The sequence below is a fragment of the Corvus kubaryi genome, unplaced genomic scaffold (genome assembly GCF_017639235.1).
Source record: "Corvus kubaryi isolate FWS band 111438036 unplaced genomic scaffold, C.kubaryi_AGA036_p1.0 68, whole genome shotgun sequence".
Lineage (NCBI taxonomy): Eukaryota > Metazoa > Chordata > Aves > Passeriformes > Corvidae > Corvus > Corvus kubaryi.
The window spans coordinates 19,759,269-19,771,701 of record NW_024582056.1 but is presented as its reverse complement, the minus strand read 5'-3'; positions in this window follow the sequence as shown (position 1 = coordinate 19,771,701).

Sequence of the window (12,433 nt, the reverse complement as noted above, 5' to 3'; positions counted from 1 at the left end):
TAGAATTTTTATTAGTGATTTGACAGAGGAACCATATTCCCTTCTCCACATCATATATTCTTTCTGAAAGGGTCTGTTTATTTACCTTTCTTTTGTTTTTAACTTCTTGAAATCTTGGTCTCCTTTCCTCATCTCTTTTTCTTCCTAGTTGCTAGCAACTAGCAATGGTCCACGCAGAACTTTTTTGCTACTTCTTTTAGGTGCTGCATGTAACAAAATTATGCAGACCATCTTAAATTATATCCTGTGCTCCCACTGATTCTCTAAGATTTTTCAAACCTTAAGTGTGACCATTTCTTAGAGGACTTGCATATTTTCCAAGCTTCTCTCACATTCCCTCAGCTACACAGGATTCAAAGGAATAGAATAGTGACAACTGAGCAGAAGTGAAGCCCTCACAATTTACATTTTAAAACACAACTATATGTGGGTCTTTCCAAAGAGTGTATACTTTTTGTAAGCTGTGCTGTAAAATTACCTGTTTCATCTAGGTCTGATAGCAAGATATTAGGTTGGTATGAAACCTATCTTTTTCTTCAAAAGGATAGATATAATAGCTATAGGAAATTAAATGAAATGTGTGAGCCACTTTTAAAAAAAAAAAAGTAGCCATAGGGATGACTTTTGCAATTGCCAAGGTAATCTTTGGTGTGATATTTGCCCTGAATATCTTGTCCTTTTTGCTCTATTTTGTCTGAGCTTTTTCCCTTTGTGTTTAGAGTTCACTGTTGAACTCATTCAAAAAATATTTTCTATAAAATTCATGTATCCTTTAAAACAGAACATTTGATCATTTACACTTATTTTCTCTCAGTGTTTCTCTGATCTGTTAAAGTGGAGGCTGTTTTTTGAACCTACAATTTAAAAAGGTGTAGTAAGCCAGTAAAACTTTCCGAAGAAGTAAGTGACCATGTCCAAATGGTATATATCCAAGAGTTTTGAAGGTGTTTTAAGTATGACTCGGCTGAATTTCTAACAAAACCAACAAGTTGCTTAAAATGGGCTAACTGGTCAGATGATGACAGGGTAGAAATTCTGACCATATCTTTTAAACAGGTTCCAGAGGAGTTCTGTGGGACTACTTGCTGATAAACCTTAGCTGGAGTAACTCTGAAATAGAAAAAAGAGTTGGGAGATAATGATCTATAGCTAATCATATAGTTATGCAAAGCAAACTTTGTCCGGCTACTGTCTTAAAATTCTTTGAGAATGTTAGCAAATTAATAGAGGGGATGTTAAGTGTATCTTTCACAAGACTTCTGACAGGGTCTCAGAAGAAAGACTATTCAGCATTTCTAGCTCTTGAGAGTTTTTCCTATGGCCCATATTGCCTGATTTTCTTCCTTTAAAATTCTTCATTATGGTAGCCAAGAAATGGGATGAGAAATTTTTGTAAAAAAGAAATTTTCTAAAAAATCACAGCCTAGAAGCTCAGGAGTTAAAGTTCATGATCATGAATCAGGCTAGCTTAGAAATCAGACACCGATAGAAACAGAATTGTTATTATGTCTTAATATGTCATGATTTGTGTGATTTTGAGGGTAGTCATGCATGGTTTTTTGAAGGTTGTGGATTGATACTATCTCCTCTAAAAGAAGCCAAGTAGCCATGAGGCAATGTAATATCATGGATCAAAAAGTAGCTGAGAGGCAGGAGACAAAGCGGAAACAAATGGTCCATTTTCATCATGGCCAAAGGTTAATAGCCACAAGTTTCTGTACTAGGTCTGCTGTTGTGTAATGTATTTATTAATTATCTGGAAAAAGGAAGGAGAAATGAGGCAGCAACACCACGTTATTGCTAGATAACCTCTTTGTAGGTTACTTGTTAATCAAGTCCAGAGGAGCCTTAAGGAATTTGATGGACTCAGTCAGACTTGGTAACTGTGAGGTACATTCCTTTTGAAGAAATACAGAAAAAAAAATGGAAGTAATCACATACAAAGTCATTGTATCAGCCAGCAGCGTGGTGTTCTATAAAATTTATTGGGTATTAATAGAAGGTCCATCCTGGAAAAAAATACTGCAAATTTGGACAGGCTCAGATAAAAGCAGAGAGAAAGGCTAGTGACATAAATGTATCTGAAGTGATTGTTTACCTGAGGACTCAGGTGAGTGATAAAGATGTGGTTGAAAGAGAAAAAAACAAATAAAAAAAGAGGCGTGCAGCGAAGAAAAAAGATCATGAGACTACGGTTTCTCCCATCTCTTAAGAATAAAGAAACACTTCCCAAAAGGTTTCTATGTAAACTGTAGAACTCATTTACTCTGGATGAAGATGAAATCAAGAATTTTGTGAGCATCAAAGAGGGAAGGGGCGTTTGTTTGGATAACAAGAATATCCAGAGTTATGATAGTAATGCTAAAATAGAGTATTTGAAGGGATGAAAACCCTCATGCGTCAGGATTTAAGGGAATCTATAACTAAAGGAATTAGGATGAGACCTTCGAGGGAGACAGATTATCCTGCATCTGTGGGGATCTTGTATCTTTCACCAAAGCATCTGGTACTGGCTGCTGCTGGAGACACTGTATTAGGCCCAGTGGGTGTCAAGTTTGAGTCAGAATGGCAAGTCCTGTGGTCAGATCTGGATTTAGCATTCATTGCCTCTGTCTGGGTCTTATTTCCACCACAGTGGGCTCTGTCTTCTGTTTATTTGCCTCATGATTTTGTGCTAGGTCAGGCTCATGTTTCTGATCGTGCAACGTATGTTTGAAATCACCACAATGAAGAAGTTGTGTGAGCTAATGGGCACCATGCAGCTTCTGAGAAACCACTAACATGGAATCCAAACAGAGGGGAGTTCCTCAGTCTTTTCCTCTATTTCTCCAGCTGTAAAATGGAAAACTTAGCTATCTAAATGGTGTCTGTGTCCAGCCCAAGCACTTAGAAGAATTTAGCTTTGAGTAGTTTCCAGTTTTTCAATTTCTTCTCAGTGTCTTAAAGGCAGACAAGTACAACTTCAAAACCCTGTATCAAGAGAATGTTCTAAAAATTTTTGCATCTATCTTTATATTGGATTAATTTAGTTGTTCTGACTACAGAATATATCTGTCAGAATTCTGTGTCTATGGGCCCTAATTCTACCATAAAATGAATTTAATTGTTATTGCTACTTCATCTGCCAGCGATCCTTTACTTTTGTGTCTTCTCTCTTTAAGAGTGTTTTGCAATAATTCCTGACTATTTTTTTTTAAATTGACCTTTAAGTTTAGTGTTTATTTCTTAAATATTAGGACTCCTGTATTTCAAGGGCCTCATTTGACCCATGTGTCAGTAAGACCTGAGCATGATTTTGGCTGCAGAATCATAAGGAATTTTTGAAATTTCACTTAAGAGTTAAATGATGGTGCAACCATTGATTTGCATCACATTTTTATTCAATCATATAGCAAAGTAAGTTAGTATTGACCAGGTAAGTTTTCTGTTTCCTGGAATTCATGAGACTTTGGAGTGGTATCCACTGTGTGGTGTGAATTAATTCTAAAGATATCACACCTAATGCAGAAGATAATTGTGCTAATTAGGCTTTTCATGAATGGCAGATAACAATGCATCCTTATGACATAAGATCCTCAGATACTGTAGCATTCTGTGTATTTTGAAGCCTGTGCACATGTCTGAACTGTCCAGGTCTTCAGTCTGCTTTTTTTGTCTCATCTGCTTTAAGATTTTATGACTCAGAAATTCAGCATTAACCATTGTAATCTTAGTCCTATTTTATTTTTAGTTTTCTTCTTCCCAAAGACACAATGATTCTAGTTTAAACATAAATATGATGCCTGCTTTTAATTTTAATCAAACTGATTAATGTGAATAATGTATTTTTATCAGTTTGCCTAAGTGCTTTTACAGATGCTATTTGGGAATGAATTTGTATATTAACAAGCATTATCTGTTTTACAGTGGCAGAATTAGTAAAATTTGAATTAGTTTCACTTTTAAATCCATTTTGCTCAGTGGTAAATTCAGGCATTGCAGTCTGCCTGGCAAAAAATTTCAATCTGTTCACTATTTCACTGGGATATATGACCTTTAAGCCCTATTAAAACTGAATTAGTAGTTGGTGGTAAGATTTTAGGGTTATGCAGACTGACTTGCAGCCTCTTTTGCTAGGGCTTAAACAGTAAGTATTATATCATTGATATAAATAGTCACTGGAAATATTTCACTGCTTTTGAGAAAGCCTGTTCAAAAAAGCCTGTCTTCTCTTCCTAAGTCTTTCTGCTGTTTGATGAAGGCAGATAACCTCTCAGTAGATTATGTTGAAAACTGGCAGAACGATTTTACCAAAATAGAAGCAACTTCACAGTTTTTACCTTTAACATGCTATAAGATAGAGCACCTTTTACCTGATTTTTTCCATTTGTGGAAAGCACTGTATACTGATAAAATAGCCACATCAAAATGATGCAGGCCTAAAGTATTTTTTTTCTCATCCCTATCTTTCTCCTTGCATTGAAATTGATAATATCAGTGGTTTAGTCTCTTCCTTTTGCTAATCTGCAACTCCAGAACCTCTTGCAGTTTTAGGAAGTTGAAGAATAACAATTAAGAAAATGAGTAAAACCACCCAATTTCCTTTTTATTTTATTTTGAATAGGAAAAAAAAGAAGGTAGTAGAAGAATGCCAAACTTTTTTTTCTCCTGTCTGTGACATAATTTCAATTTGAACCTTTGTTAACAGCTAGTTTAATTTACTGTTTGAAAAGTTGAGACATTTATTGCTCTTGTCAGAATAATAATAATAAAAACATTAAACACAATTTCTGCCGAGAAGTTTTGGAGCCATCCCATCAGTGGGCTTCACTGGATGACAGATATTGTGCAGTAGGTACAGGTATCCCATATTTCCCTTGAACACTTAGTGCTATGTGCATTCTCCCTTGTATCATCCATATGTCAGAAAGTAAATATCTCATGTAATTTCTGTAAGAATTTCTCCCCTGGACATAGTGTAGGTCTTTGACTGCTGTAGTTGAAGTGAAGTTGGTTTTAACCCCTTCTCTGGAAGCAAATTAAAATAACTTTCTTGCAACATCTTTTCTTAATTATTTTTATTTATCATTGGAATAATACCTAAACTGATATCTCTGAGAACCAAAGGGAAAATAATATGGAACCACTTCCCCAAAACCAAAGGTTAGATAAGGAATGACAGCTCTTTTGAACTTAAAATATGTGGGAGGGTGGGGATGTAGAAAGCGACGTATGGTGTGTAGATGTTAGATGTTAAAATGTGTGTCTGACAGTAAACAGCAGTTAGCTACTGTTTAATGCTACTCATATCCTGGTTTGTAAAGATAGTGTTTGAAGGGGCCTAGAGTACCCTGTTATCATTGTCTTTGCTGGGACCATGCTCTGACTCATGGAGCAACCTTGTGATAACAGAGGCTGGCTTATTTTAATAAAGATGTGCGTCTCTGTGTTCCCTCAGAGAGGCCAGCTCACCCGTCGGCTTCAATAACATCAGCTTCACTACACACCAGCTTTGAGCATACTCCAGCAGCTTGGAAAAAGCATAGCTACCTGGGAAAATGCAGGTCAGAAATGCCCCCCGAGATGCCAATATAATAGTACTCCTTTTGGCAAACACTTGTTTTGAATATAACCTTCCAACAGCTCTGTGATCCTGGCCCTTGTGGAGTCCAGGAGCTCTGAGCATCCTGAAAGAGCTGGAAGTCCTTTAACCTCACTTCATTGTTCACACTGTTGTTATCATGCCTGGTTTTCCCATGCTGACAGATGATGGTTTTTGGCACATACAATAATCCTAACTACTGTTCTACAGTTCAGTCCTGTCCTCATTGCTGCTGATGTAAGTGCCAGATTGTCTGTGTGCCACTTTGCTGTTTCTGCCTCAAGTTTCCCTCCCCTGATTTTTCTGGATTTGGTGGAAAAAAATCCTGGTTTTCCACTTTCTTCTTCCTTGAGAGCCTATGTTATCCTGTTTGTGACTAATGAAAAGTAAGCATTTTCTGTATGTGTCCTTTTAAATCAAGATTGCATGTTTAGGTGGATGATAGTCTAGTTGAAGTTTTCCCGTTTTGAAATAGCATTTATGACTCAGAGCAGAAAGAACAAACACAGACTTCAGGCTTCTGGTATTGTTAAAAACTAAAACATCTTATTGAGAACAAACCCAAGCTTTTTCTGTATGGGATGAGTAGTCCAGCGTTTGGCCTATCTTTACTTCTCACCTTTCTCAGCTGAGAGCCCCTGTTCATATTTCCTTGCTATAAGGAGATCCAACTGGCTACATCCCACTAGTGAAAGCCAACAAGTATAAAGAGCTCTCCAAAGTCAACATGAAGATTTAACCTTCTTGGAAAGGTTCAAGCTAAGGGAAACTCTATTTTAAATCTGGAGCTATTTTTACTGTGATGAGCATGCTTAAATCATGTCATGGGGCATGGCATGGGTTACCCACTGCTGGTGTCGGATGAGTTGGCTGTGAATAACCCTGTCAGTAGAACAAAACAGCTTGCACAGTGAGGCGTGCTAATTCTTCTCATATGCTTATGGAGCAGTGCTTCCTTTTATTGCACCAGATGCAAAGAAATTTAGAGCTTGCTCAGTGCTCTCTAACATGTTCCCAGTTGTGCTGTGTGGACATGCTTTTTATCACCTTAAAAATGTGAACCTTTTTGAACATGCCCTTTTTTCTGTATAAATATCTTTTCTGTTACTGCCCATTGCCCCTTCTGCTATATGCAGAATTTCCCTGATTTTCCTGTGAAGTGGAAAAGAATCTGTGATTTTTCTTGAGGGGTGGTGCTTCAATTATAAAACCATAAACTAAATGAGAGCCTTAATTATAATGGAAAACAGATTAGAATATTGTCGTCTGCCTTGCTGGGGAGCCAAGGGGAGATGAAAAAGCCAGTGGCCTAAATTTATGTTATTTGTATTTCTGTGAGTCAAACCTCAATCATGTAAAACAGCCAGTAGGCCTGTATTAATGGGAGAGGCCAAGAGAACTGAATCTCAAAGGGCTGTCGCCCTTAGGACATGGTACATTATGATAATGTGATGAAGAATAATTACCAAATGTGAAATATATATTGTCAAACATGAGAGCAAGCTATTCCTAACTGAAAATGAGGATGTGAGAAAGATAGTGGATGCCAAGCAGCCGGGGCTTGGTTTCTAAGCCACCTCCTCTAAAGCTGGCTATTGAGGAATTGAATGGTCCTTCAGTTCCTGCAGGCTGAGGTAGGGATGAAGTAAGCCTGTCTTGTTTGTGTTGAAGCCGGACCTTAATACGTACTGCAGAAATCATCCTGACAATGACCATTGCTATGATAAGCCCACTAAATAGCAGTGGTGATGAAAGTGTAAGACCACTTCACCAAATGATATTAAAAGATGATGCAAAATTGGAGTGGAAGAATTTGTATATGTATGAGCTATTTATGTTAGTTATTTCTGACAAAATACATCAGTGCTTCCTGTCTTGTTTTTCTAAGTGTGGTAGGATTTTTTCAGTAGCTCTCTTTGTGGCTGTTGTGCATGATGTCTGCATTAATACTGTGTTTGTGACATGGAGAGTGTGACACAGAGCATCGACAATCCTCTGACTGCTTCTCTTTTCACATTTGTGTGGTGCCAGGCAGCAGTGTTGTATCCATGACCTCCTCTCCCTGCTGTTTGTCTTCAGGAAACCCATACTGTGTGTGCTGAAAGATTTGTTCTTGGCTCTTCAGTCATTAGAGTAACCTTCTCCATGATGTGGTGTAAATGTATGGAAACACAGGACAACCTTGCAAATTTGTGGCTTCAGATGACAGGCAATAGGTGCCTACATGGGTGTAACCATAAATACATAGCCAGCTGGACTGAATTCAGTGACATTCTTTTCATGTTTCAAGTTAAGCATGAGTAAAGTGCTTTGCTGGATCAAGCTTTTATTACAGATGTTTTTAAAAGTTCTGAGTGAAATCCATCTATAAAAAACTCAGGGAAGAGTATAACTCAAAATAGAAACATGTCCAGCTAATGAGACAAAATGAATTTTTAATGAATTTTCTGTCTTGGGAGAAAAGACTGATTTAGCAACTGGATATAATCAACTATAGACCAAAACTGTTAGCAATTTGTAACACAGACTTTACTTATTTTTTTCCAAATAACATGTGAAATAACTTCCCCTTGTTATATTATCTGGTTTAGGTGTTATATTGTTGGTATTTTCACAGCTCTCAAGGCTGCTAGCTGTATGTCTCATTTTATATAATATCATATCGACATGCTACTACTTTTTAGGATGGAATTGTCCCATTGTAAAGATGGGGAGCTGGTCTTCAGCTTAGCTTGGTCAAGATCAAATAGGGAATTTCTGAAGAGAAGACTCCTGACTCTGTGTTTCAGAATACCACTCAAAGCACTGCTGTCTCTACTTCATTGCCTATCAGGCCAATAAGCATCAATTAATCACTGGAAAGAGTTTCTTTCTGTTGCTAAACGAAATAGCATCTCATTGCTCCTTATGCAAATTTAGCATCTTGTAAGTGTTTTTGCAACTCACTGAAGGAAGCATTTTAATAGTTTGGGAATCTTACCTCTAAAGAAAAGTACACGAATACGTATCAGTACGTGGTGATCATAAATCTTGGATTGCCCAAATGTATGGATCACAGGCTAGACATGTAAAATAATGGAACAATCAAAGTAAATGGACACTTTCTGAAAAATACTGCCCTTTTAAAAGCAAGAGACAGAAATATTTAGGGTAAATAAATACAAATAAGCCTTAAATTTGTGCTTCATATTTTGTATACTATAGGCAAACCCAACAAACAAATGACATTTTTAAAGACTGTATCAAGTATATAAGCATTTTGCCTCCACCCACTTTTATGTATTTCCTTTATAAATACTGACTGTGTGACTTGTAGCTAAAAGATAAAACAGTAAACAGTGAAAGATTTTTCCTCTGTTTCTCTTGAATTTTGTAATGGTTTAAAGATGAGGGAGGGGTAAATCATTGCCTGGATCCGGTCTTCACTTACTTCTGGGGTATAGATCAATTTCTAGAGTCATGTTTTAGAGATGGGATTAGTTTTGTTTTTCCTGAGTTGGATGGGAAATAGAGCTTTTCTGTTTCAAAGTCTTCCAAACGTTACCATAGAGCTGAGAGAGGTAGATGTTTAATAAAAACATCAGGACATGTGAAATTCTGTCCAAAAAACCTCTGTAAGGAAGTGTGGTAAAGCAACAGTTGTTGTATATGCTTTGGTCTAAAACCATCTCCCTCTCTCAGTCTGCCCTTAGGCCAATGTTAATTGCTGAAAAGCCAAATGGTATGAACAGGTTTTCAGAGTATAGAACTGCTGAAAAATAAATGAAATAAGAAAACAAGATAAATACCCAGTGCTAAGAAATGATGATTCCCTAGATTTCCACAGTCAAGCAATATTTATCAGGTGCATTGATTTAACTAGCGGCTATTGGCAGTTACAAATGGATGATGACAGGAAACAAAAAACCACCTTCATTTGCCATAAGGGGGCTTTTCATTTTAATGTAATGCCTCTTGGAATTACCAGTGTCCAGACTACATTTCAAAGATTAATGAACATCATCCTGTCAGGTTTAATATATCATGCTTCTCTAGTACGCTTGGACAGGAGACTGTTCTCATAGATTCCCAGAGTTTTCAATGACACTTATGAGATTTTTTTATAAGGCATAAGTTCTGGAAGGAACTAAATATTTAGGGTTTTAAAAGAGAGCTTTCATTCCAATCTGGATATGTAGTAAATACTATAAAATTAATTTATGTCTGTGGAAAACAAAAGCGACTTAAAATGTTGTGAGATCATGCAGAAAGCTGCATATAGCTATGTTCTATTATCCTGGAAGTAGTACTATATTGTGTAAATGTAAGGAAGCAAAGAAATTACTCTTAGACATCAGGAATCGTTTAACAACCTCACTTAGTCTCATGGGTCTCTTACAAAAGTGGGACTGAATCAGGAAAATGTGTTCTTCATTTTTTGTAATTTGATGAATACAGTACAGTAGATAAAAAAAATGATAGTAAAGATGACAGTAATAAACAAATCAAGTTGAAAAGTTAGTAATTCAAAGTTATTGTGATTTGGGCTTAAATTTGATTTGTTTCAATGAGTTTACTTCATTAAGTTCAGAAAACACACAACCACATTTTTTTTATATAAACCATACTATGCTGTTATGATGAAATAACATCAAAAAAAGAATAATTTTATCTTTCTTGAAAAAAACCTTTAAATTGTAGTCTAGATACCATTAACCATGCCTTACTTTTTGACATGACACATATTCCAAAATTAGAAAAATTAAATAATTTGATATATTATATATTCAGTCCATTATTCAGTGTATATTATACTCCATAAACAAACTTTCTTCTTTTACACTAGGAACATCTTCATTTCTGAGGTAAAATGAGATTTTTCCTGACTTGTTATGTATCACGAGCTTCATTCATGAATTGTTTTACCAGTGGAGTACCTCATGGTGTAATTTGATCTTAGAAAAACATTTTCCAGTGGATGTATAGGTTTCCATAATTATTATAATAAATATAAAATTGATTGTGTTATATATGTGTTAATTTAATTCATGTGTGATTTATCTATTTCATACAGAATGTTCCATTAGCTTCCTGTAACCCATAAACAACCCATGGAAAACAGGAAATGCATATGCAACTTGACATTAAAATTGGTCTTCACATTAATGTTAACATTTTTGTTTCAGGGTGCATTTTCATATCAAAGGTGCACAAAGCACCTTTGATTCTGCCTTGTTTTGACTGGTATAAATATATTCCTACTGGTCTTTTAAAACTCTTAGACAAAATCTTAACAAATTCCAAAAGGTAGAACAGTGCATATGGGTTAGTACAGCAATGGAAACTACATATGTAATTTTAAGTAAAATGAAGGACCAGCAAATACCAATAACTGGAGGAATATTCCTCACTAGGTTTTTAGATTAGGGTCAGATATTTTATTAAAAACAGCTTCTATCTAACCACAAGTTACCAGTCTTGCCTCAGAAATGCTTCTGTGACATTGTAGAGCTTCTCTTATGCAGGAAGTTGAAATACAGTATCAGTGTTGCTCCTGATTTTAAATCTCTGAAAAGGTCCTCTAGTTCGATTAACAGAATATAAATGTCCAGGTGAACTAATAGTTTTAACTAGCCTCTCTACTTTTTTATGGTAGTCTTGGGACAGCTGCAAGATAGTGACATACTTGGGCTGATTTTTTAATTTTGTCATCTAAAATTTTTGTGCAAAATAAATTGGAAAACCTCTTTATGGGCAGGATTATTTTTTTTTTTTTAAGTGTAAGTGTGGTGGGCTTTGTTTTTGTTATAATTAACATTGTCATAAGTAAACAAAAATGTTCTGTGATCAGGGCATCTAATGCGGCTGAAACTAAACAGTCTGCTGTGTTTCACTTCAAAACTCTTGAAATCGCTACTTTGCTCTAGACTTCTGAAATTGCTGAGGGAATGCTATGGTTAACAAAAATGCCTGACAAAGAATTCTCAACCTGAACAACATGTTTTGTGAGCTGTATGAGAAACAAACTTTGTGTCCTTTGGCTACAACACCTTGCCTTAAATAAGCAGCAAAATGAAGTAAGACTGAACAGAGGTGTGCAGTGTGGGAAGCACGCAGCACTACTCACCTTTTTGGGTGGAAAACCGCTTGGTCATTATTCTTTTTTACATACAGTGATTTTTAAGAAGACTCCTTAGAATTTTCACAACTAATTCCACTTCCACATTAGCTGTTGAAAAAGTAATGGGTTAAATGTAATGGATGAGAAAGAGGAATCTGATAGTGACTACACAGAAATCTGATTTCTTTAGATTAGGGAAAAGCCTAAGGCGTCAAAATGGGTTTTAATTTTTGCAGTAAATTTTGAAAAACAGCCCACACCTTTGTAGCAGCACAGCTTTTAATTAGACATATTGTGATATCTGGGATCATTTTTTGGGTGTCTTAGAATCTTCATAAATTGCTGAAAATAGTTCTTAAATGTCATTTATTACTTCTGTTGTGTAAGGCTTGCTTTGCAAGGTGGAAATATCAATTATTGATTCCATTGCATAGTTGTCCAGGAGATTTCCCCCAATCACCTCTGGCATTCATCCTTAGCCATACCACATTCACCTCTAGACTGCACATGTAGTGTTATTAGCTGATATTAGTGGTATCAATGAGGAGCCCCTTTCCTACGCTGCGGCGTTTCTTGGGCTTGCGTTACTTATCATCCCAGCCACAGAAATCTCTGCATGCTGTGACTGGGTAATATTGCCTCCGGGAGGTTTAAGTCTTGCTCTCAGTCCTTCCTTAGTTTTCCTTCATTTGCCACAGGCAAATCTTGATCTGGTCCCTCTGAGGTGTAAAAAAGGGGTTAAACTTTAGATG